This window comes from Chiloscyllium plagiosum, unplaced genomic scaffold, assembly GCF_037043375.1.
Source record: "Chiloscyllium plagiosum isolate Xiang-an unplaced genomic scaffold, Cpla_swu_hap1 HiC_scaffold_45, whole genome shotgun sequence".
Classification (NCBI taxonomy): Eukaryota; Metazoa; Chordata; class Chondrichthyes; order Orectolobiformes; family Hemiscylliidae; genus Chiloscyllium; species Chiloscyllium plagiosum.
This window is the reverse complement of record NW_028270183.1, coordinates 174054-200743: the sequence shown is the minus strand read 5'-3', so window position 1 is coordinate 200743 and position 26690 is coordinate 174054. Positions and strand designations below refer to the sequence as shown.

Genomic DNA, 26690 nt, shown 5'->3' with positions numbered 1-26690 from the left:
GTGTTGGGAGGTGGGTGAGGGTGTTGGGAGGTGGGTGAGGGTCAGGGTGTTGGGAGGTGGGTGAGTGTCAGGGTGTTGGGAGGTGGGTGAGTGTCAGGGTGTTGGGAGGTGAGTGAGAGTCAGGGTGTTGGAAGGTGGGTGAGGGTGAGGGTGTTGGGAGGTGGGTGAGGGTGTTGGGAGGTAGGTGAGGGTGTTGGGAGGTGGGTGAGGGTGTTGGGAGGTGGGTGAGGGTCAGGGTGTTGGGAGGTGGGTGAGGGTGAGAGTGTTGGGAGGTGGGTGAGGGTGTTGGGAGGTGGGTGAGGGTGAGGGTGTTGGGAGGTTGGTGAGGGTGAGGGTGTTGGGAGGTGGGTGAGTGTGTTGGGAGGTGGGTGAGGGTGTTGGGAGGTGGGTGAGGGTGAGGGTGTTGGGAGGTGGGTGAGGGTGTCGGGAGGTGGGTGAGGGTGAGGGTGTTGGGAGGTGAGTGAGGGTGAGGGTGTTGGGAGGTGGGTGAGGGTGTTGGGAGGTGGGTGAGGGTGTTGGGAGGTGAGTGAGGGTCAGGGTGTTGGGAGGTGGGTGAGGGTGAGGGTGTTGGGAGGTGGGTGAGTGTGTTGGGAGGTGGGTGAGGGTGAGGGTGTTGGGAGGTGGGTGAGGGTGTTGTGAGGTGGGTGAGGGTGTTGTGAGGTGGGTGAGGGTGTTGGGTGAGGGTCAAGGTGTTGGGAGGTGGGTGAGGGTCAGGGTGTTGGGAGGTGGGTGAGGGTGAGGGTGTTGCGAGGTGGGTGAGGGTGTTGGGAGGTGGGTGAGGGTGTTGGGAGGTGGGTGAGGGTGAGGGTGTTGGGAGGTGGGTGAGTGTGTTGGGAGGTGAGTGAGGGTGAGGGTGTTGGGAGGTGAGTGAGGGTGAGGGTGTTGGGAGGTGAGTGAGGGTGAGGGTGTTGGGAGGTGGGTGAGGGTGTTGGGCGGTGAGTGAGGGTCAGGGTGTTGGGAGGTGGGTGAGGGTGAGAGTGTTGGGAGGTGAGTGAGGGTGTTGGGCGGTGGGTGAGGGTGTTGGGAGGTGGGTGAGGGTCAGGGTGTTGGGAGGTGAGTGAGGGTCAGGGTGTTGGGAGGTGGGTGAGGGTGTTGGGAGGTCAGTGAGGGTGAGGGTGTTGGGAGGTGTGTGAGGGTGTTGGGAGGTAGGTGAGGGTGAGGGTGTTGGGAGGTGGGTGAGGGTCAGGGTGTTGGGAGGTGAGTGAGGGTCAGGGTGTTGGGAGGTGGGTGAGGGTCAGGGTGTTGGGAGGTGAGTGAGGGTCAGGGTGTTGGGAGGTGGGTGAGGGTGAGGGTGTTGGGAGTTGGGTGAGGGTCAGGGTGTTGGGAGGTGGGTGAGGGTGAGGGTGTTGGGAGGTGGGTGAGGGTGAGGGTGTTGGGAGGTGGGTGAGGGTGTTGGGAGGTGGGTAAGGGTGAGGGTGTTGGGAGGTGGGTGAGGGTGTTGGGAGGTGGGTGAGGGTGTTGGGAGGTGGGTGAGGGTGAGGGTGTTGGGAGGTGGGTGAGGGTGAGGGTGTTGGGAGGTGGGTGAGGGTGTTGGGAGGTGGGTGAGGGTGTTGGGAGGTGAGTGAGGGTGAGGGTGTTGGGAGGTGGGTGAGGTTGTTGGGAGGTGGGTGAGGGTGTTGGGAGGTGGGTGAGGGTCAGGGTGTTGGGAGGTGGGTGAGGGTCATGGTGTTGGGAGGTGGGTGAGGGTGAGGGTGTTGGGAGGTGGGTGAGGGTGAGGGTGTTGGGAGGTGGGTGAGGGTGAGGGTGTTGGGAGGTGGGTGAGGGTGAGGGTGTTGGGTGAGGGTGTTGGGTGTTGGGAGGTGGGTGAGGGTGTTGGGAGGTGGGTGAGGGTCAGGGTGTTGGGAGGTGGGTGAGGGTCAGGGTGTTGGGAGGTGGGTGAGGGTGTTGGGTGAGGGTGAGGGTGTTGGGAGGTGGGTGAGGGTCAGGGTGTTGGGAGGTGGGTGAGGGTGTTGGGAGGTGGGTGAGGGTGTTGGGAGGTGGGTGAGGGTGTTGGGTGAGGGTCAGGGTGTTGGGAGGTGGGTGAGGGTGAGGGTGTTGGGAGTTGGGTGAGGGTCAGGGTGTTGGGAGGTGGGTGAGGGTGTTGGGAGGTGAGTGAGGGTGAGGGTGTTGGGAGGTGGGTGAGGGTGTTGGGAGGTGGGTGAGGGTGTTGGGAGGTGAGTGAGGGTGAGGGTGTTGGGAGGTGGGTGAGGTTGTTGGGAGGTGGGTGAGGGTGTTGGGAGGTGGGTGAGGGTGAGGGTGTTGGGAGGTGGGTGAGGGTGAGGGAGTTGGGAGGTGGGTGAGGGTCAGGGTGTTGGGAGGTGGGTGAGGGTGTTGGGAGGTGGGTGAGGGTGTTGGGAGGTGGGTGAGGGTGTTGCGTGAGGGTCAGGGTGTTGGGAGGTGGGTGAGGGTGAGGGTGTTGGTAGTTGGGTGAGGGTCAGGGTGTTGGGAGGTGGGTGAGGGTGAGGGTGTTGGGAGGTGGGTGAGGGTGAGGGTGTTGGGAGGTGGGTGAGGGTGTTGGGAGGTGGGTGAGGGTGAGGGTGTTGGGAGGTGGGTGAGGGTGTTGGGAGGTGGGTGAGGGTGTTGGGAGGTGGGTGAGGGTGAGGGTGTTGGGAGGTGGGTGAGGGTGAGGGTGTTGGGAGGTGGGTGAGGGTGTTGGGAGGTGGGTGAGGGTGTTGGGAGGTGAGTGAGGGTGAGGGTGTTGGGAGGTGGGTGAGGTTGTTGGGAGGTGGGTGAGGGTGTTGGGAGGTGGGTGAGGGTGAGGGTGTTGGGAGGTGGGTGAGGGTCAGGGTGTTGGGAGGTGGGTGAGGGTGAGGGTGTTGGGAGGTGGGTGAGGGTGAGGGTGTTGGGAGGTGGGTGAGGGTGAGGGTGAGGGTGAGGGTGTTGGGTGAGGGTGTTGGGTGTTGGGAGGTGGGTGAGGGTGTTGGGAGGTGGGTGAGGGTCAGGGTGTTGGGAGGTGGGTGAGGGTCAGGGTGTTGGGAGGTGGGTGAGGGTGTTGGGTGAGGGTGAGGGTGTTGGGAGGTGGGTGAGGGTGAGGGTGTTGGGAGGTGGGTGAGGGTGAGGGTGTTGGGTGAGGGTGTTGGGTGTTGGGAGGTGGGTGAGGGTGTTGGGAGGTGGGTGAGGGTCAGGGTGTTGGGAGGTGGGTGAGGGTGTTGGGTGAGGGTGAGGGTGTTGGGAGGTGGGTGAGGGTCAGGGTGTTGGGAGGTGGGTGAGGGTGTTGGGTGTTGGGTGAGGTTGTTGGGAGGTGAGTGAGGGTGTTGGGAGGTGGGTGAGGGTGAGGGTGTTGGGAGGTGGGTGAGGGTGAGGGTGTTGGGAGGTGGGTGAGGGTGAGGGTGTTGGGAGGTGGGTGAGGGTGTTGGGAGGTGGGTGAGGGTGTTGGGAGGTGAGTGAGGGTGAGGGTGTTGGGAGGTGGGTGAGGGTGTTGGGAGGTGGGTGAGGGTGTTGGGAGGTGGGTGAGGGTGAGGGTGTTGGGAGGTGGGTGAGGGTGTTGGGAGGTGGGTGAGGGTGAGGGTGTTGGGAGGTGGGTGAGGGTGTTGGGAGGTGGGTGAGGGTGAGGGTGTTGGGAGGTGGGTGAGGGTGAGGGTGTTGGGAGGTGGGTGAGGGTGTTGGGAGGTGGGTGAGGGTGTTGGGAGGTGGGTGAGGGTGAGGGTGTTGGGAGGTGGGTGAGGGTGTTGGGAGGTGGGTGAGGGTGTTGGGAGGTGGGTGAGGGTCAGGGTGTTGGGAGGTGGGTGAGGGTGTTGGGAGGTGGGTGAGGGTCAGGGTGTTGGGAGGTGGGTGAGGGTGTTGGGAGGTGGGTGAGGGTGAGGGTGTTGGGAGGTGGGTGAGGGTGAGGGTGTTGGGAGGTGGGTGAGGGTGAGGGTGTTGGGAGGTGGGTGAGTGTGTTGGGAGGTGGGTGAGGGTGAGGGTGTTGGGAGGTGGGTGAGGGTGAGGGTGTTGGGAGGTGGGTGAGGGTGAGGGTGTTGGGAGGTGGGTGAGGGTGTTGGGAGGTGGGTAAGGGTGAGGGTGTTGGGAGGTGGGTGAGGGTGTTGGGAGGTGGGTGAGGGTGTTGGGAGGTGGGTGAGGGTGAGGGTGTTGGGAGGTGGGTGAGGGTGAGGGTGTTGGGAGGTGGGTGAGGGTGTTGGGAGGTGGGTGAGGGTGTTGGGAGGTGAGTGAGGGTGAGGGTGTTGGGAGGTGGGTGAGGTTGTTGGGAGGTGGGTGAGGGTGTTGGGAGGTGGGTGAGGGTCAGGGTGTTGGGAGGTGGGTGAGGGTCATGGTGTTGGGAGGTGGGTGAGGGTGAGGGTGTTGGGAGGTGGGTGAGGGTGAGGGTGTTGGGAGGTGGGTGAGGGTGAGGGTGTTGGGTGAGGGTGTTGGGTGTTGGGAGGTGGGTGAGGGTGTTGGGAGGTGGGTGAGGGTCAGGGTGTTGGGAGGTGGGTGAGGGTCAGGGTGTTGGGAGGTGGGTGAGGGTGTTGGGTGAGGGTGAGGGTGTTGGGAGGTGGGTGAGGGTCAGGGTGTTGGGAGGTGGGTGAGGGTGTTGGGAGGTGGGTGAGGGTGTTGGGAGGTGGGTGAGGGTGTTGGGTGAGGGTCAGGGTGTTGGGAGGTGGGTGAGGGTGAGGGTGTTGGGAGTTGGGTGAGGGTCAGGGTGTTGGGAGGTGGGTGAGGGTGTTGGGAGGTGAGTGAGGGTGAGGGTGTTGGGAGGTGGGTGAGGGTGTTGGGAGGTGGGTGAGGGTGTTGGGAGGTGAGTGAGGGTGAGGGTGTTGGGAGGTGGGTGAGGTTGTTGGGAGGTGGGTGAGGGTGTTGGGAGGTGGGTGAGGGTGAGGGTGTTGGGAGGTGGGTGAGGGTGAGGGAGTTGGGAGGTGGGTGAGGGTCAGGGTGTTGGGAGGTGGGTGAGGGTGTTGGGAGGTGGGTGAGGGTGTTGGGAGGTGGGTGAGGGTGTTGCGTGAGGGTCAGGGTGTTGGGAGGTGGGTGAGGGTGAGGGTGTTGGTAGTTGGGTGAGGGTCAGGGTGTTGGGAGGTGGGTGAGGGTGAGGGTGTTGGGAGGTGGGTGAGGGTGAGGGTGTTGGGAGGTGGGTGAGGGTGTTGGGAGGTGGGTGAGGGTGAGGGTGTTGGGAGGTGGGTGAGGGTGTTGGGAGGTGGGTGAGGGTGTTGGGAGGTGGGTGAGGGTGAGGGTGTTGGGAGGTGGGTGAGGGTGAGGGTGTTGGGAGGTGGGTGAGGGTGTTGGGAGGTGGGTGAGGGTGTTGGGAGGTGAGTGAGGGTGAGGGTGTTGGGAGGTGGGTGAGGTTGTTGGGAGGTGGGTGAGGGTGTTGGGAGGTGGGTGAGGGTGAGGGTGTTGGGAGGTGGGTGAGGGTCAGGGTGTTGGGAGGTGGGTGAGGGTGAGGGTGTTGGGAGGTGGGTGAGGGTGAGGGTGTTGGGAGGTGGGTGAGGGTGAGGGTGTTGGGTGAGGGTGTTGGGTGTTGGGAGGTGGGTGAGGGTGTTGGGAGGTGGGTGAGGGTCAGGGTGTTGGGAGGTGGGTGAGGGTCAGGGTGTTGGGAGGTGGGTGAGGGTGTTGGGTGAGGGTGAGGGTGTTGGGAGGTGGGTGAGGGTGAGGGTGTTGGGAGGTGGGTGAGGGTGAGGGTGTTGGGTGAGGGTGTTGGGTGTTGGGAGGTGGGTGAGGGTGTTGGGAGGTGGGTGAGGGTCAGGGTGTTGGGAGGTGGGTGAGGGTGTTGGGTGAGGGTGAGGGTGTTGGGAGGTGGGTGAGGGTCAGGGTGTTGGGAGGTGGGTGAGGGTGTTGGGTGTTGGGTGAGGGTGTTGGGAGGTGAGTGAGGGTGTTGGGAGGTGGGTGAGGGTGAGGGTGTTGGGAGGTGGGTGAGGGTGAGGGTGTTGGGAGGTGGGTGAGGGTGAGGGTGTTGGGAGGTGGGTGAGGGTGTTGGGAGGTGGGTGAGGGTGTTGGGAGGTGAGTGAGGGTGAGGGTGTTGGGAGGTGGGTGAGGGTGTTGGGAGGTGGGTGAGGGTGTTGGGAGGTGGGTGAGGGTGAGGGTGTTGGGAGGTGGGTGAGGGTGTTGGGAGGTGGGTGAGGGTGAGGGTGTTGGGAGGTGGGTGAGGGTGTTGGGAGGTGGGTGAGGGTGAGGGTGTTGGGAGGTGGGTGAGGGTGAGGGTGTTGGGAGGTGGGTGAGGGTGTTGGGAGGTGGGTGAGGGTGTTGGGAGGTGGGTGAGGGTCAGGGTGTTGGGAGGTGGGTGAGGGTGTTGGGAGGTGGGTGAGGGTGTTGGGAGGTGGGTGAGGGTCAGGGTGTTGGGAGGTGGGTGAGGGTGTTGGGAGGTGGGTGAGGGTCAGGGTGTTGGGAGGTGGGTGAGGGTGTTGGGAGGTGGGTGAGGGTGAGGGTGTTGGGAGGTGGGTGAGGGTGAGGGTGTTGGGAGGTGGGTGAGGGTGAGGGTGTTGGGAGGTGGGTGAGTGTGTTGGGAGGTGGGTGAGGGTGAGGGTGTTGGGAGGTGGGTGAGGGTGAGGGTGTTGGGAGGTGGGTGAGGGTGAGGGTGTTGGGAGGTGGGTGAGGGTGTTGGGAGGTGGGTGAGGGTCAGGGTGTTGGGAGGTGGGTGAGGGTGAGGGTGTTGGGAGGTGGGTGAGGGTGAGGGTGTTGGGAGGTGGGTGAGTGTGTTGGGAGGTGGGTGAGGGTCAGGGTGTTGGGAGGTGGGTGAGGGTGTTGGGAGGTGGGTGAGGGTGAGGGTGTTGGGAGGTGGGTGAGGGTGAGGGTGTTGGGAGGTGGGTGAGGGTGAGGGTGTTGGGAGGTGGGTGAGGGTGAGGGTGTTGGGAGGTGGGTGAGGGTGAGGGTGAGGGTGTTGGGAGGTGGGTGAGGGTGTTGGGAGGTGGGTGAGGGTGAGGGTGTTGGGAGGTGGGTGAGGGTGTTGGGAGGTGGGTGAGGGTCAGGGTGTTGGGAGGTGGGTGAGGGTGAGGGTGTTGGGAGGTGGGTGAGGACGAGGGCGCTCTCAAATTTTAAAGCTAACCGTCGGTTTCACAAAGACAGCCTGACCCCACCCCTTCCCCGCCCATGGATGACCGACGGATAACTGAACCATTTAGCGCCTGCGGCGGAATATTATTGTCCAATTGGTACAGAGAGGTGGGATTTCCGTTCCGTAAGTACCGTCTGGACGCGGCCACCATCGCCGCCGCCGCTGCCAACAACGGGCAAGAGGGGGTGAGGGCTGCCGGGTAGGAGCACTATCTCAGATATCACCACTGCACTGAGCAGCGTTGTGAAGGTGAAACTTTTTATTGCTATCGAGTGTAATCTGTTGTTATATGATGGGCAACTGCAGTAACCAATCGCAGGCAGTGAGACGGCCTGATGAACATTAATGAAAGGCCCGGTACCCTGATTCCCCAGACCAAGCAACCAATGGAACGTGGTGTTTGTTGATATTGGGCTCTCATTGGTCAGTCTCTTACATTGACGGCTCTGGTATCCAATCAGAGCTGGTTTTATGTTTGTTCTGTCCAATGGTGGGTTAGCAGTTGGACAGTAAACTACCTCTTACTCTCTCTATGGTTCGGCGTGGGCCTCAAGCGTTTTCCAGATTTCTCAGCAACGATTCAGCGATTATAAATTGCTTGGCCTGAGATATAGTCACTGGTACCACGCCATAAGACGCTAAACCTGGCACAATCGGTCTGGCGTAGGGTGAACTCCTGCAGCTTTGGTCGCCTAACCCCCATCTGGCAGCGTGGCAGGATGGTAGTCCTGGAAAACAGGGATTCCTCGGTTTTCGAGGAAAAAGAAACAAAAAAAAATGCCCGCAGGGTAACTTTTGCCCATCACCTCAGGAGATCTCCCACCCACAGCTTCCGGGAAATAGTCCGGGAACCCTGCACTGCCCGGTTCTACCTCCTTCCCAAGATCCACAATCATGACCACCCTGGCCGACCCATTTCTCAGCATGCTCCTGCCCCACTGAACTCCTCGACCTCGACACTGTCATATCCCCCGTAGTCCAGGAATTCCCCACAAATGTTCGAGACACCACCCACGCCCTCCACCTCCTCCAAGACTTCTGTTTGCCTGCCCCCCAACGCCTCATCTTCACCATAGATATCCAATCCCTCTACACCTCCATCCGTCATGACCAGGGCCTCCAAGCCCTCCGTTTCTTCCTCTCCAGCTGTCCCCAACAGTACTCTTCCATCAACACTCTCATTTGTTTGGCCGAACTGGTCCTCACCCTTAACAATTTCTCCTTTGAATCCTCCCACTTCCTCCAGACCAAAGGGGTAGCCATGGGCACACGTATGGGCCCCAGCAATGCCTGTCTCTTTGTTGGCTACGTAGAGCAGTTGATCTTCCGTAATTACACCGGCACCACTCCCCACCTCTTCCTCCACTACATTCATTACTGCATTGACGCCACCTCGTGCTCCCGCGAGGAGGTTGAGCAATTCATCAACTTCACCAACACATTCCACCCTGACCTTAAATTTACCTGGACCATCTCTGACACCTCCCTCCCCTTCCTGGACCTCTCCATCTCCAATAATGACGACCGACTTGACACCGACGTTTTTTTACAAATCCATCGACTCCCACAGCTACCTGGATTACACCTCTTCCCACCCTGCCTCCTGCAAAAATGCCATCCCGTATTCCCAATTCCTCCACCTCCACCGGATCTGCTCCCAGGAGGACCAGTTCCACCACAGAACACACCAGATGGCCTCCTTCTTTCGAGACCACAATTTCCCTTCCCACGTGGTTAAAGATGCCCTCCAACGCATCTCGTCTACATCCCGCACCCCCGCCCTCAGACCCCGCCCCTCCAACCGTAACAAGGACAGAACGCCCCTGGTGCTCACCTTCCACCCTACCAACCTTCGCATAAACCACATCATTCGCCGACATTTCTGCCACCTCCAAACAGATAATATCATTTATTGTATCAGTTGCTCCCGATATTGGGGAGACTTGGCGCCTCCTAGCAGAGCGCTTTAGGGAACATCTCCAGGACACCCGCACCAATCAACCACACGGCCCCGTGGCTCAACATTTCAACTCCCGCTCCCACTCTGCCAAGGACATGGAGGTCCTGGGCCTCCTTCACTGCCGCTCCCTCACCACCAGACGCCTGGAGGAAGAACGCCTCATCTTCCGCCAAGGAACACCTCAACCCCAGGGCATCAATGTGGACTTCAATAGTTTCCTCATTTCCCCTTCCCCCACCTCACCCTAGTTCTAAACTTCCAGCTCAGCACTGTCCCCATGACTTGAGCGGACTTGTCCTACCTGCCTATCTCCTTTTCCACCTATCCACTCCACCCTCTCCTCCCTGACCTATCACCTTCATCCCCTCCCCCACTCATCCATTGTGCTCTATGCTATTTTCTCCCCACCCCCATCCTCCTCTAGCTTATCTCTCCACGCATCAGGCTCACTGCCTTTATTCCTGATTAAGGGCTTTTGCATGAAACGTCGATTTTGAAGCTCCTTGGATGCTGCCTGAACTGCTGTGCTCTTCCAGCACCACTAATCCAGAATCTGGTTTCCAGCGTCTGCAGTCATTGTTTTTACCTCAGTCAACCGACCATGACTGAACTACATCAAGTTGGTAGTGCAGAGATGAGAATGGTGGCTATCACCAAGGAGAAGGTGCTAGAAAAATTGAAAACTCTTAAATGGATAAATTGCCTGGACTAGATGGGCTACACCCTAGAGTTCTGAAGAAGATAGCTAAAGAGAAAGTGGAGATTTTAGTAGTGATCTTTCAGGTATCACTGGAGTCAGGGCTGGTCCCAGAGGACTGGAAAATTGCTAATGTAATGCTCTCCCTGTTTAAGAAGGGAGCAAGGGAAAAATGGGAATTATAGGCCAATTAGCCTGACCTCAGCCATTGGTAAGATTTTGGGGTCCCTTGTGAAGGGTGATATTTCTGAATGGTGGGAAGTGCATGGTAAAATAGGGCAAAGTCAGCATGGCTGAAAATGTGTTGCTGGAAAAGCGTAGCAGGTCCGGCAGCATCCAAGGAGCAAGAAAATCAACGTTTCGGGCATGAGCCTTTCTCCTGCTCCTTGGATGCTGCCTGACCTGCTGTGCTTTTCCAGCAACACATTTTCAGCTCTGATTTCCAGCATCTGCAGTCCTCACTTTCTCCTCAAAGTCAGCATGGTAAAGTCATCAAGGGGAGATATTGCCTGATATATCTGTTAGAATTCTTTGAGGAGTTAATGAGCAGGAGAGCTGATAGATATTATCTACCTGGACTTCCAGAAGGCCTTTGAGATGCTGCACAGGAAACTACTGAGTAGGATAAGAGCTCATGGTATTAGAGGCCAGGTGCTAGCATGCACAGAAGATTAACTGTCTGGCAGAAGGCAGAGAGTGGAGATTAAAGGGTCCTCAGTTTGGAAGCCGGTGAACTGTTCCACAAGGGGCTGTGTTAGGGCCACACCTTTTCACTATATACATTAATGATCTGAATGATGAGTGGGAAAACGGAGGACTGGGAAGCTTTTAAAGAACAACAGAGGATAACTAAGAGGGAAATACGCAGAGAAAAAATGAGCTATGAAGGTAAACTGGCCAAAAATATAAAGGAGGATAGTAAAAGCTTTATTAAGTATATGAAAGGGAAAAAAATGGTTTAGACTAAAATTGGGCCCTTGAAGACAGAAACGGGTGAATATATTACGGGTTACAAAGAAATTGCAGAAGAGTTGAATTGGTACTTCAGATCTGTGTTCACCGGCGAAGACACAAGCAATCTCCCAGAGGTAATAGTGGCTGAAGGACCTGAACTGAAGGGAATTTATATTTACCAGGAAATGGTGTTGGAGAGACTGTTAGGTCTGAAGGTTGATAAGCCCCCGAGGCCTGATGGTCTACATCCCAGGGTACTGAAGGAGGTGGCTCTAGAAATCGTGGATGCATTGGTGATTATTTTCCAATGTTCTATAGATTCAGGATCAGTTCCTTCGGATTGGAGGGTGGCTAATGTCCCACTTTTTAAGAAAGGTGGGAGAGAGAAAACAGGAAATTATAGACCAGTTAGTCTGACCTCAGTGGTGGGAAAGATGATGGAGTCTATTATAAAGGATGAAATTACGACACATCTGGATAGCAGTAACAGGATAGGTCAGAGTCAGCATGGATTTATGAAGGGTAAATCATACTTGACTAATCTTCTGGAATTTTTTGAGGATGTAACTCTGAAGGTGGATAAGGGAGATCCAGTAGATGTAGTGTACCTGGACTTTCAGGAAGTCTTTGATAAAGTCCCATATTGGAGGTTAGTGAGCAAAATTAAGGCGCATCGTATTGGGGGCAAAATACTGACTTGGATTGAAAATTGGTTGGCTGACAGGAAACGAGTAGTGATAAACAGCTCCCTTTCGGAATGGCAGGCGGTGACCAGTGGGGTACTGCAGGGATCAGTGCTGGGTCTGCAGCTTTTTCCAATATACATTAATGATATAGATGATGGTATTAAAAGTAATATTAGCACATTTGCTGATGATACAAAGCTGGGTGGCAGGGTGAAATGTGAGGAGGATATTAGGAGATTACAGGGTGACCTGGACAGGCTAGGTGAGTGGACAGATGCATGGCAGGTGCAGTTTAATGTGGATAAATGTGTGGTCATCCACTTTGGTGGCATGAACAGGAAGTCAGATTGCTGCCTAAATGGAGTCATGTTAGGTAAAGGGGCAGTACAACGAGATCTAGGTGTTCTTGTACATCAGTCAATGAAAGCAAGCATGCAGGTACAGCAGGAAGTGAAGAAAGCAAATAGCATTCTGGCCTTCATAACAAGAGGAATTGAGTATAGAAGCAGAGAGGTTTTTCTGCAGCTGTACAGGGCTCTGGTGAGACTGCATCTGGAATATTGTGTGCAGTTTTGGTCTCCAAATTTGAGGAAAGACATTCTGGCTATTGAGGGAGTGCAGCATAGGTTCACGAGGTCAATTTCTGGAATGGCGGGACTATCTTACGTTGAAAGATTGGAGAGACTGGGCTTGTATACCCTTGAGTTTAGAAGGCTGAGAGGGGATCTGATTGAGACATATAAAATTATTAAAGGATTGGACACTCTGGAGGCAGGAAGCATGTTTCCGCTGATGGGTGAGTCCTGAACCAGAGGACACCGTTTAAAAATAAGGGGTAGGCCATTTAGAACAGAGTTGAGGAGAAACTTTTTCACCCAGAGAGTGGTGTGTGTGTGTGGAATGCTCTGCCCCAGAAGGCTGTGGAGGCCAAGTCTCTGGATACTTTCAAGAAAGAGTTGGATAGAGCTCTTAAGGATAGTGGAATCAAGGGTTATGGGGATAAGGCAGGAACAGGATACTGATTGAGGATGATCAGCCATGATCATAATGAATGGTGGTGCTGGAGTAGAAGGGAAGAATGGCCTACTCCTGCACCTGTTGTGTAACTGAAGGCATTTTGGCTAAGTTTGTAGATATAGGAATAGTTGGAGGGGCAGGTAGTAGCGAGGAGGTGGGGAGACTACAGAAAGATTTAGTTAGGAGAGTGGGAAAAGAAGTGGCAGATGAAATACAACATGGGAAAGTCTTGAGGCTTTACAAAGCTCTGGTCAGATCACGTTTAGAGTATTGTGAACAATTTTGGTGTCCCATACTTTGGGATGTCTTGGCCCTGGAGCAGGTCCAGAGGAGGTTCATGAGAATTATCCCTGGAATGAAAGGCTTAACGTGAGGGATGTTTGAGGACTCTGGGACTATACTTGATGGAGTTTAGAAGGATGAGGGGAGGAAACTAGAGCACCCGGAGGAAACCCATGCAGACACAGGGAGAATGCGCAAACTCTATATACAGTCCTCCGAGGCTGGAATCAAACCTGGGACCCTGGTGCTGTGAGGCAGCAGTGCTAATCACTGAGCCACCGTGCCACCCCTGGTGGATGGTGGAGCAGATTCGATGGGCTGAATGGCTTCATCTCTGCTCCTGTGTCTTATGGTCCAAACTTTCAGTATTACTAGATATTGAATTGACTTAATATCTGAAAATCTTTGGGCATTCTCATTAAATATATTAAACTGAACATCTACAACCCTCTGTGGCAGGGAATAGCAATGATTCATAAACGTTTGAATTACGAGATTGCTTCTATCTCAGTCCAAAATTGCAGATCCCTGTCCTAGGATATTGTGCATTCTCCAGCATCAACCCTGACTACCCCCTAAACAATTGTACTTATTGTACATTCTGTATGTGACTATTATGGCAAGTAAATAACTCACTGGGGTAGCACATTGTAAATTGAGCCCCACTGTTTCTGGAGAGTTTAATGTTAAACTTTTTTTTAAAATGGTATACACGATACCACAATTTACCTGACTTTCAGACCATGGTGGACCAAAGGCATGGATTAGGTTTTCGTATGAAACTAGAATCATTATTTATTACTGACATAGAACATCAGTAACTATATCCCCACAACAAGTCAACCCTAGTGTGCGTATGCACACACACAGACAAACAAATACGGAAAACAGATTATTGGTTGAAGTTTTAAAATAAAAAACTAGGAAGTTTGGTTGCTGGTCTTTGCTCATAGACAATAACAGAAGTTGCTAGAACAGCTCAACAGGTCTGGCAGCACCTGTGAAGAGAAATCAATGTTAACATTTTGAATCCGGTGCCCTTCCTCCGAACTGATGGTAGCTGGGCAAATGTTGGTTTATATGCAGAAGAGGGAGGGGGGTAAGGACTAAATAATAGGTAGGGATAACCCAAAGAAAAAGAACAGTTGGACACACACAGAAGTTGATAATGATTTGGCTGGGAGAGTGAATAGCTGTTAATGGAGACTGTTAGTGGCTCACAATGGGTAGTGTGTAACTGTCATTAGACTACTGAATTTTGAACTTTTAAAACTGGGAAAGAAAAGATAGATGTACCATGCTGTCTCCAGATTTTCTGATCTATGTCCTCACTTGGGCTGTGTCTAACTCTGGATGTGATCTCTCCTTCCTAAATGTGTAAAGCTTACTCTTGTACAATTGCAGATTCAAATCTAATGTTCTGTATTTTATTGGCAATTTTACAAGCATGGCCTATTTTTAGATACGGTTAGGCTACTGTTAATGACACCAGAATGAAATGCAAATTATGCGAAGGATATAAGCAGGTTTCAAGATGACTTAAATGTGCGAAGTGAGTGGACAAGAATATGGCTAATGGAAAATAACAGGGAAAAGTTTTGGTCTCCTTACTGATGTACTGACACTTGGAGGGGGAGTTGAGAGGGTTGGCTTATGAGGAGTGATTGTGTAGACTGGGACTACATTTGTCTAGATTAGAGTGGTGCTGGAAAAGCACAGTAGGTCAGGCAACATCCGAGGAGCAGGTTCCACTCTAATCTAGACTCTGGTTTCCAGCATCTGCAGTCCTTGTTTTTACCGGGACACATTTGTTGACATTTACAAAAATGAAGGGGGGGAATTTTACAGAAGCATATAAAATTATGAAGGGCATAGATAGGATAGAAGCACGGAGGTTGTTTCCACTGGCAGGTGAAACTAAAACTAGGGGCAATAGCCTCAAAATAAAGGGGAGCAGATTTAGGACTGAGTTGAGGAGGAACTTGTTCACCCAAAGGGTTGTGAATCTGTGGAATTTCCTGCCCATTGATGCAGTTGAGGATACCTCATTGAATGTTTTTAAGGCAAACATAGATGGATTCTTGAACGATAAAGGAGTTAAGGGTTATGATGAGTGGGCAGGTAAATGGAGCTGAGTCCACGAAAAGATCAGCCATGATCTTGCTAAATGACAGAGCAGGTTTAATGGGCCAGATGGTCTACTCCTGCTCCTATTTCTTATGTTGTTTTCTTATAATTTTAAGTTATCCACTTTGATAAGAAAAACAGAAATGCAAAGTATTCCTTAAATGGTGAGAGATTGGCAAGTGATGATCTCCAAAGGGACCCGGATGGCCTTGTTGATAAAGCACTAAAAACTAGCATTCATTTGCAGCAAGTAATTGGGAAGACAGACATTATATTAATCTTGTTTGCGACAGGATTTGAATGTAGGAGTACTGATGTCTTACTGCATTTGTGTAGAGCTGAAAATGTGTTGCTGGAAAAGCGCAGCAGGTCAGGCAGCATCCAAGGAGCAGGAGAATCGACGTTTCGGGCATGAGCCCTTCTTCAGGAATCATTTTCAGCTCTGATTAAAAACACATTTTCACCTCTGATCTCCAGCATCTGCAGTCCTCACGTTCTCCTGCATTTGTGTAGAACCTTTGGAAATCGCATTTAGGATAACATGTATGATTTTAGTCTCCATAACTAATGAAAGTTATACTTGCCATAGAGAGTATGCAACGGAGATTCACCAGCTTAATTTTTAGGGATCTCTGGATTGTATTCTGGGGGCAGTTTGAAAAGATTGAATCTGTATATTCTAGTGGTTAGATAAATGAGAGGAAACCTCATTCAGAAAGACAGAATTTCTATTGGGCCTGATGGGGTAGATGTAGATAGGTTGGTTTCTTTGGTTGGAGTATCTAGAACCAGAAGATACAGTTTCAGAATAAGGAGGTAGGCCAATTTAAAAAATGAGGAGAGGAGGAATTTCTTCACTTGAGGTGGTAAATCTTCGGAATTCTCTATCCTAGAGGGCTGTGGAAGTTCAGTAATTGAGCAGGTTCCAGATAGAAATAAATAAATACATCTCTAGATATGATTGACATCAAGGTATGAGATTGGTGCAGGAAAATGCCATTGTGATAGATTTGCCATTATGAAGATTATATTTGTAAAGTAGTGTTTTGTGTAGACATACTGTTGAATTCAAATACTTGTATTTGATCTCATTAAGCATCACAGTCGCAGAAGTATTATGGCACAGAAAAAGGCCATTCAGCCCATTATGTCTCCTTTGGCGCTTCAAATGAGCATCGTTATCTGCTGCCAATTTCCTGTTTTTCCCCCCCCCATACTGATGTGCACTATTTCTATCGAAATACTTTCTTAAATGCTTCAATTGAACATGCCTCCACCACACTTCATGGCAATGCATTTTATACCCTAACGAGCAGATGAGCGCAAAAAAAACTGGTGGCCTGAAATGCATCTATTTTAATGCAAGGAGTAAAGTGTGTAAGGCAGCTGAATTTAGGGCTTGGATTGGTGCCTGGGAGTATAACATTATTGCAATCACAGAGACTTGGTTGAAGGAAGGGCATGATGATTGGCAACTATAAGTTCCAGGATATAGACGCTTCAGACAGGAAAGGGAGGGAAGTAAAAGGGGGAGGGGTGGAGTTGCATTGCTGGTCACGGCTGTGCTAAAGGAGCACACTGTGGAGGGCTTGGGTAGTGAGGCATTATGGGTGGAGCTGAGAATTAAGAAGGGTGAAGTTACATTGTTGGGGCTGTATTACAGGCCTGAAAAATGTGTTGCTGGAAAAGCGCAGCCGGTCAGGCAGCATCAAAGGAGCAGGAGAATCGATGTTTCGGGCATAAGCCCTTCTTCAGGATTACAGGCCTCCCAACAGTGAGCGTGAGCTAGAAGAACAAATAAGTAAACAGATGATGGAAAGATGTAGGAGCAATAGGGTAGTGGTGCTGGGAGATTTTAATTTTCCCAATATTGACTGGGATACACTTAGCGTCAGAAGTCTGGATGGGGTAGAATTTGTAAGAAGCGTCCAGGATAGTTTTCTAGAGCAGTACGTCAATAGTCCAACGAGGGAAGGGGCCGTATTGGACCTGGTACTGGCAACGAGCCAGGACAGGTGGTAGAAGTTGCGGTGGGGGATTTCTTTGGAAACAGTGACCACAATTCTGTAAGTTTTACAATACTCGTAGATAGAGAAGAGAGTGGCCCTAAGGGAAGAGTACTAAACTGGGCCAAGGCCAATTATATCAAAATTAGGCAGGAGCTCAGAAATGTAGATTGGACACGCTATTTGAAGGCAAGTCCACATTTGAGATGTGGGAGGCTTTCAAAGAGAGCACAGGATATGTATGTCCTGTTGAAGGCAAAGGATAGGAAGGGAAAGATTCGTGAACCATGGATGACAAGAGAAATTGTACGACTAGCCAAGAGGCAAAAGGGAAGCGTACATAAGGTCCAGGCAGTTAAGAACAGAACGGGCCCTGGAGGAATATCGGAAGAGTAGGACAAGTCTTACACGAGGACTCAAGCGGACGAAAAGGGGTTATGAAATAGCTTTAGCAAGCAGAATTAAGGAGAATCCCAAAGCATTTTATTCTTGTGTAAGAAGCAAGTGGGTAACTAGAAAAAGGATTGGTCCACTGAAGACGAAGCAAGGCTGTGTGCCGAACCTGAGAGAATGGGTGAGATTCTGAATGATTACTTTGCATCAGTGTTCACTGAGGAGAGGAAGATGATGAATCTTGAGATTAGAGATAAAAGTTTGATTAGTCTGGATCACATTGGCCTAAGTAGGGAAAATGTGTTGGGTAGGCTAGAGGTTATTAAGGTGAACGAATCCCCAGGACCGGATGGGATCTATCCCAGATTGCTGAGGGAGGCAAGAGAGGAAATAGCTGGGGCCCTGACAGATATCTTTGTGGTATCCTTAAACACAGGTGAGGCCTGGAGGGTTGCTCATGTTGTCCCCCTGTACAAGAAGGGAAGTGGGAATTTTCTGGGTAACTACAGACCAGTGAGCCTGACATCAGTGGTGGGAAAGTTGCTGGAGAAGGTACTGAGGGATAGGATCTATTTATATTTAGAAAAGAATGGGCTTATCAGTGATAGGCAACATGGTTTTGTGCAGGGAAACTTAATATAGTTAAGTTACTAACTTACTAACTTAATATAGTTCTTCGAGGAAGTGACCAAGTTGATAGATGAAGGAAGGGCCGTTGATGTCATATACATGGTCTTTAGTAAGGCTTTTGATCAGATTCCCCATGGTAGACTAATGGAGAAAGTGAAGTCACATGGTGTGCAGGGTGTTCTAGCTAGGTGGATAAAGAACTGGTTGAGCAACAGGAGACAGAGTAATTAGTTGAAGGCAGTTTCTCGAAATGGAGAAAGGTGACCAGTGGTGGTCCATAGGGGTCAGTGTTGGGGCCACTGTTGTTTGTGATATACATAAATGATCTAGAAGAGGGCACCGGTGTGATCAGCAATTTTGCAAATGACACGAAGATTGGTGGAGGAGCAGAAAGCATAAGGGACTGTCAGAGAATACAGGAGGATATAGATAGACAGGAGAGTTGGGCGGAAAAGTGGCAGATGGATTTCAATCCAGACAAATATGAGGTGATGTGTTCAGGCAAGACTAACTCTCGAGTGAATTATACAATGAACGGAAGAGCCTTGGGAAAAGTAGATGGGCAGAGAGATCTGGGAGTGCAGGTCCACTGTACCCTGAAGGTTGCTGCACAGGTGGATAGAGTGGTCAAGAAGGCATATCGTATGCTTGCCTTCATTGGACAGGGTATTGAGTGTAAGAGCTGGCAAGTCATGTTAAAATTGTACAAGACATTGGTTTGGCCGTATTTAGTATACTGTGTACAGTTCTGGGCGCCACATTACCAAAAGAATGTGGATATTTTGGAGAGGGTGCAGAAAAGGTTTATGAGGATGTTGCCTGTTATGGAAGGTGCTAGCTATGAAGAGAGGTTGAGTAGGTTAGGTCTATTTTCATTAGAAAAAAGGAGATTGAGGGGGGACCTGATTGAGGTATACAAAATCATGAAGGGTAGACCAGGATAGATAGCGATAAGCTTTTTCCCAAGGTGAAGGATTCAATAACGAGAGGTCACACTTTCAAGATGAGAGGTGGAAAGTTTAAGGGGGATACACACGGTAAGTACTTCACACAGAGGGTTGTGGGCGTTTGGAACGTGTTGCCGGTAAAGGCAGGCACGGTAGATTCATTTAAGATGCGTCTGGACAGATGCATGAGTAGGTGGGGCGCAGAAGGATACAGATGCATAGGAATTGACCGACAGATTTAGACAGTACATTTAGATCAGTTCAGGCTTGGAGGGCGAAAGGGCCTGTTCCTGGGCTGTAAATTTTCTTTGTTCTCACTGAGTGAATAATGTTTCTCTTACACCACATTTTCTCCTTCTGCACATCAGTTTAAACCTGTCATCTTGTTCTTTTTCCATTAGGAATGGGAATGGTTTCTCCCTATATACTCTATCAAGTCATCTCATTATTTTAAAATCCACTATCAGATCTATTCTTAGCTTTCTGTCTAAGGAGAACAGTCTCATCATCTTTAGTTTATCCTCAACTGAAATTTCTCATCCCTGGAACTATTCTCGTAAATTACTTCAACATCTATCCAATGCAGTTACATCTTTCCTTTTATGTGGCCTGCAGAACTGAACACACTACTTGAGCTGAGGTCTAACAAATGTCTTGTGCAAGTTTAACATTCCCTTCTGGTTCTTATATTCTGTGTCTCTATTAATAAAGCTGAGGCACCTGTATACTTGAATAATTGCTGTATCAACCTATCCAACATTTCAGTGATCTCTGTACATATATACCCATGACCCTCTGCTCTTGCACCCCCTTTAGAATTGCACCCTATATTTTATATTTCACATTTTCCTACTAAAATGCATCTCCTCACACTTCTGTGCATTAAGGAATCCTATCTGCCTACTTCAATTTCTCTGTATCCTTTTCTGTATTCTCTCCTCACAGTTTAGAAAATCTCTACTTTGTGGTGTATTGATCTTTCTTTTGAGGATGTTTCAACTGATTATCACACAATCCTTGAAGATGAAGTTCATTGACTTTGTAGAAATCCAACATAGACCATAGAATGTAGGAGCAGATGTAAGTGACTAGGCCCATTAAGAATGTTCTGTCATTCAATGAGATCATGGCTGATCTAATCTTCAATTTCACATTCCTCCTTTATCCTTATCACTCTTGATTCCCTTAAGATTGAAAATCTATCTGTCTTGGCCTTGAATATATGTAACAACCCAGCCTCAAGTGCTCACTATGGTAAAGGATTCCGCAGATTGATATCCTCTGAAAGAAAAAGCTATTTTAATCTCTAACCTAAATGGGCGACCCTTTACTCTGAGGTTATGCCCTCTGGTACTAAACTCTCCTAAAAGACACTCTGCAATTACCCTGTCAAGTCCCCTAAGAATCTTTGGATGGTTCAATAATGTCTCTCATTTTTCCAATGAGTACAGGCTCACCCTCTTCTCATAAAAGAAATTTATAATTGAGACCAACTTCTGAGTGAACGTTCTCTGGACGGACAGCAATGCCAGTCTTTGTTAAATGAGGATCCAAAATTGTTTGTGGTATTCTAGTTTATGTCTGACTAGTGCTTTATATAGTTTTAGCAAGTTTTTCCTATTTTCATACTATATTTCTTTTGTATTCCTTACTACCTGCTGAAGCTGGATGCTAGTTTTATTTTTTGTGATGCATACACCAGGACTCCTAAATGCATCTGTGCTGCAGCTTTCTTTAGTCTTTCCAATTTAAGTGACATTAAGGTCTTCCATCCTTCCTGATGGGAGGCCAAACCATTCATGCTCCCAAATTATACTCTACCTGCTAAGTTTTTGCCCACTTATTTTTGTGTCAAAGATTACTTAAATAATGATTTCAGATTAAAAACCTATTGAATTTGTGCAATATTATCCAGGGAGTGAAGCAGGCTGGTCTGGACCTTCTTTCAAACCTTGGATGAAATCCAGCAACCAACCTCTGTGTAGATTCTGTTTTTTCAAGTTGCTTGGCAGGTCATGTCATGTTATTTACTTAAGGCGAAAGTGAGGACTGTAGATGCTGGAGATTAGAGTCTAGTGTATGGTGCTGGAAAAGCACAGCAGGTCAGGCAGCATCTGAGGAGCAGGAGAGTCAACATTTTGGGCAAAAGCCCTTCATCAGGAACCTCATTTAGTTAAGGTCCTGCTTTCACAGGGAGTGAGGATGTTGCTGAGTGATTCTCATGGAAACTTTACTATGAGCTGCTGATTCTCTGATGTAGATCAGATATTTTATATTCTAAGCAACTTGAAAAGACTTGGATAGCCCTTGATTTTGTTATGTTTTGGAGTCTCTATGGTGAAATGCTGTACAGGTCAGTGCAGTGACTGGCTTTCAATACTTACATTACAGTGCCGTTTGGACCCAACTGTTGATGCGTTGCTTCATGTGTTCATCTTATTGGAGGTGTGAATTAATACCCAAAAAGAAATTACCTTGGGTTCACACAGTGATAGGGTAATGCTGGAGTAGAACAAAGAGCAATGCAATGCTGTAACAGACCCTTCGATCCTCTAAGCCTGTGCCAACATATTTTGGCAGGAAGATTTTTGATAGAAAAGAAGCATGTTATCTAAATGGTGAGAGAAGCATGTTATCTAAATGGTGGGGCGGCACGGTGGCACAGTGGTTAGCACTGCTGCCTCACAGCGCCAGAGACCCGGGTTCAATTCCCGCCTCAGGCGACTGACTGTGTGGAGTTTGCGCGTTCTCCCCGTGTCTGCGTGGGTTTCCTCCGGGTGCTCCGGTTTCCTCCCACCATCCAAAGATGTGCAGGGTCAGGTGAATTGGCCATACTAAATTGCCCATAGTGTTAGGTAAGGGGTAAATGTAGGGGTATGGGTGGGTTTCGCTTCGGCGGGTCAGTGTGGACTTATTGGGCCGAAGGGCCTGTTTCAACACTGTAATCTAATCTAATCTAAAAGATTACAGATGGATTTGGGTATTCCAGTGTGTGAGCCACAAAAGGTTAGTATGCCAGTACAACAAATAATTCATATCATCATAGTAGATGATTACTGTATGTTACTATATATTGTGAGAGGAATTGAATATAAAAGTAGAAAGTTTAAAGAGTGCACTAGTGAGACCACATCTGGGGTTGTGTTGGTCACCTTCCCTAAGAAAGGAAAGAGTAAATTGGAAATAGTTCAGAGAAGAGTTACCAGATTAGTACCTGGAATAGACTATCTTTTGAGGAAAGGTTGGTCACGCCAGACTTGTATCTGCTGGAATTTAGAAGAGCAAGAGGTGACTGGATTGTGACAGAAGATCCTGTAGGATCTCGACATTACAGCTGTGGAGAGAATACCTCTTTGAGAGAATCTAGATCTAAGGGTTACTGCTTAAATGTCAGGAGTTACATTTGAAGTGAAACTTTTCTGAGGATTTTGTGCCTTTGGAGCTCTCCTCTGAAAAGGTGGTAAAAGTCAAGTCCATGAATGTTTTTAAGGCAGAGGTAGGTGGATTCTTGGTGAGCAAAGGGCTGGAAGGTTACCACAGGTAAATGGGAATGTGGGTTTGAGGTCTCAGTCAGATAATCCAACTCCTTTATCATTATCTAAATGTGACCGGTTCAGACCTGTCTTTAGTAGCAACCGTAAACTGTACAAATGGGCCAACTGTTGGCACCAAATCGCTCTGATTTAACCCAACAGAACAATGTTTCCACAGCCAAGTCTAGGATTTCAATTAACAGAATTTATGCGATAGTGATAGGCTTGATGACAGAATATGCAGCTGTTAAGTATCAGACACTTGACTGACTTGTCAAAATTTATAAATTAGTCATTCTCACTCATCCTGCACATTTTATTGTCCATCATATTGGGAAGTTGGAAGCAGTATCTACAGTCCAGCATTCTCCTGCTGCTATGAGAACACAAGATGATTTTTTTCCTGTCCATTTGTATACATCTTTCACCTTCGTGATCTCCAGTGAGTTGCAAGTGGATTAGTGGTTGTATCCAAACAGCACTGTGATGTAACCATTTAAAGCCAGACACAGTAGTGACCAGTGTGACAGTACACTAAAAAGAGTTGATGAAAAGTTCTGAATGAGGGAACTCCAAGAATGCAGATAGAGACCATTTGGCTCATTTAGCCTGCACTGACCCTCCAAAGAGCATCTCACTCAGACCCATAACCCTACCCCAGCCAATCCACCTAACCTGCACATCTTTGGACTGTGGGAGGAAACTCGAACACTTGGAGGAAAGCCATGCAGAAGGTGGGGAGAACATTCAAACTCCATAAAACCAGTCACCTGAGGCCAGAACTGAATTTGGGTCCCTGGTGCTGTAAGACAGCAGTGCTAATTACTAGTGTGTCCACATCAAAAGGCTGAAGGCATTGGAAGGGAGCTGAAGAAGAATGCCTGTAATCCGGACTGCTGACTTTGCGAACTTTATTTTCTTTCCTTTCCCAACCATGATGTTTGTGTTTTCTCTTGTCTCTGTGTGTCTCTTTGTGTCTCTTTGTATATGAGTCGTAATATTTTAAACTGACGTAGAATTCAAGTTAGTGAGTTACGTTATTCATTTGTTACTTCTCTATCATGGATTAAAAGCCATCAATTTGCAATAAATAGCTGTTTTCCTGTTAAATACAGAAACCTGATGAGGGTTTTCCTTTCCTGGTTTAGTCAGTCAAGTAAATTTTAGACTTTAGAGAGTGTGATAAATTTTTTTCACGATCGTAACAACTCTGGGAATAATGGGTTTGATTTCCAGATCACTGTGACATAGTCCATGTCAACCTTTATTTATTCACCCGTGGGATATGGGCATCGCTAGCAGATCAGCATTTCTTACCGATCTGTATTTGTCTTTGAGTGATGAGTTGCCTTCTTGAATCACTGTAGTCCATGTGCTGCAGGTTAACTCACTGTGCCGTTCGGGAGAAAATCCCAGGATTTTTAACTCCAACAGTGAAGGAACAATGATATATTTTCCAGTCAGGATAGTGAATTGTTTGGAGGGGAGCTTGCAGATGGTGTTCCCATGTATCTGCTGCCTTTGTCCTTCTAGATAGAAGTGGTTGTGGGTTTGGAATATGCTGTCTAAGGATCTTTGTATTTCTGTAGTGCATCTTGTATATAGTAGATGCTTGTGTGATGTAGTCCTGATCAAGCAGGCTATTTGGATTATGTGAAGTTTCTTGTGTTGTTGGAGCTTTTACCTATCTGGGCAAGTGGGGAGGATTCCATCACACTCTTGATTTGTGCCTTTATAGATGGACAGGCTTTGAGGAGTCATGTGGTGACTGACTTGCCTCAGTATTCCTAGTCTCCGACCTGCTCTGGTAGCCACAGTGTTTAGGTGGCAGGCCCAGTTGAATTGCTGGTAAATGGTAACTTGGATGGTGATAGTAGGGGATTCAGTGATGGTAACATTATTGAATGTCAAGGGGTAGTGGTAGTGGCAGTGGTGTGTGTAGGTGTGTGTGTGTGTAGGTGTGTGTGTGTGTGTAGGTGTGTGTGTGTGTGTAGGTGTGTGTGTGTGTAGGTGTGTGTGTGTGTGTGTGTAGGTGTGTGTGTGTAGGTGTGTGTGTGTGTAGGTGTGTGTGTGTAGGTGTGTGTAGCGAATGTTACTTGCCACTTGTCACTCCAAGCCTGGACATTGTCCAGATTTTTGTGCATTTGAACATGGACTGCTTCAGTATCTGAAGAGTCGCGAATGGTGCTGTTGTCCCATTTCCCCCTCCTTAGTCGGAGCAAGACACTCAGAGAGACAGTACAGCTTTACCTCCTTCAGCTTTATTCCGGGCCCTGGAGGGAGAGAGAACAGTCACCCATGTGCACAGGGACATGAGTTCACGGTCTTCTCTGGAACAGCAGTTTTTCAATGAATTATATAGTCATTTTACAGGGAGGAGCATCCAGATAAGGCAACATACATATTAATTGGGTGACCGTTACAATCAACGAGCATCAATAACAGACCAAGTCCTTTACTGTTATACAATGAATGTACTTAACCTTGTTAACTGAATTCATACAATGGATAATTGTTAGCTGACTTTGCATACTGAATGTTTCCAATATTGTTAAATGGCTCTACATAATGACTGCTTTTCCACCTTGTGAACCCATTACCCTTGCCTCCAGCACCCCATTGTTAACTAAGTTCTTATCTGATCTGAGTCATGCTCAGCTGAACCTTTTGTTTCACAAAACTCAGAAGTTAACTCTTTCCCTGCCAGCTTATACCCTACACACATTTTTAATGCTGAACATCTTCACTTCTGACCATATGATGGTGGGAAGGTCATTGATGAAGCCGCTGAATATGGTTAAGCCCAAAACACTACCCTGAGTAACGCCTTCAGAGATCACAGAATCTGTAGGTGTAGAAACAGGCCGTTTGGCCCAATAAGTCCACACCGACGAGTGACTTGTCAAAGAGAACCCATCTAGACCCGTTCCCATACCCTATTACTCTACATTTACCCCTGACTAATGCACCTAACTTATATAACCCTGAACATTATTGGCAATTTAGCATGGCCAGTTCACCTAACGTGTACATCTTTGCATTGTTGGAGAATGTACAAACTCCACACAGTCACCTGAGGCTGGAATCGAACCTGGGTCCCTGGCGCTGAGAGGCAGCAGTGCTAATCACTGAGCCAACATGCCGCTCCAGATGTCCTGGAACTGAGATGACTGACCTTCAACAACCACAACCATCCTCTTATGTGCCAGGTATGATTCCAACTGTTGGAGAGTTTGCCCCACATATCCATTGATTCCAGTTTTGCTGGGGCTCCTTGATGGTACATTCAATTGAATGTCATGTTGATGATGAGGACTGTCACTTCCAGCTGAACTCTGGAATTCAGCTCTTTTGTCCATGTTCAAATCAAGGCTGCAATGGGGTCAGGAGATGAGTGACCATAGCAGAACCCAAGCTGAGCATCACTGAGACCATAAGACATAGGAGCGGAAGTAAGGCCATTCGGCCCATCGAGTCCACTCCGCCATTCAATCATGGCTGATGGGCATTTCAACTCCACTTACCCGCATTATCCCCGTAGCCCTTAATTCCTTGTGACATCAAGAATTTATCAATTTCTGCCTTGAAGACATTTAGCGTCCCAGCCTCCACTGCACTCTGTGGTAATGAATTCCACAGGCCCACCACTCTCTGGCTGAAGAAATGTGTCCGCATTTCTGTTCTGAATTCTAAGGCTGTGTCCACGGGTCCTAGTCTCCTTGCCTAACGGAAACAATTTCCTAGCGTTCACCCTCTCCAAGCCATGTATTATCTTGTAAGTTTCTATTAGATCTCCCCTTAATCTTCTAAACTCCAATGAATACAATCCCAGGATCCTCAGCAGTTCCTCATATGTTAGACCTACCATTCCAGGGATCATCCGTGTGAATCTCCGCTGGACACGCTCCAGTGCCAGTATGTCCTTCCTGAGGTGTGGGGACCAAAACTAGACACAGTACTCCAAATGGGGCCTAACCAGAGCTTTATAAAGTCTCAGTAGTACAACAGTGCTTTTATATTCCAACCCTCTTGAGATAAATGACAACATTGCATTCGCTTTCTTAATCACGGACTCAACCTGCATGTTTACGTTTAGAGAATCCTCAACTAGCACTCCCAGATCCCTCTGTACTTTGGCTTTATGAATTTTCTCACCGTTAGAAAGTAATCCATGCTTCTATTCTTTTTCCCAAAGTGCAAGACCTCGCATTTGCTCACATTGAATTCCATCAGCCATTTCCTGGACCACTCCTCCAAACTGTCTAGATCCTTCTGCAGCCTCCCCACTTCCTCAGTACTACCTGCCTGTCCACCTAACTTTGTATCATCAGCAAACTTCACTAGAATGCCCCCAGTCCCTTCATCCAGATCATTAATATATAATGTGAACAGCTGCGGCCACAACACTGAACCCTGCGGGACACCGCTTGTCACTGGCTGCCATTCCGAAAAAGAACCTTTTATCCCAACTCTCTGCCTTCTGTCAGACAGCCAATCCTCAATCCATGCCAGTAACTAACCTCA

The 26690-nt window shown here is 49.3% G+C and overlaps 1 protein-coding gene across 1 annotated transcript in view; it reads left to right on the top strand.

The window, feature by feature from the left end:
* Positions 1-7044: 7044 nt before the first annotated feature.
* The window catches only part of elof1 (elongation factor 1), a 48173-nt gene continuing 28527 nt past the window's right edge, over positions 7045-26690 (top strand). The window contains exon 1 of the mRNA XM_043675497.2: positions 7045-7183. The gene's annotated coding sequence lies outside the window, so the exon portion shown is untranslated. The remainder of the gene's footprint in view (positions 7184-26690) is intronic.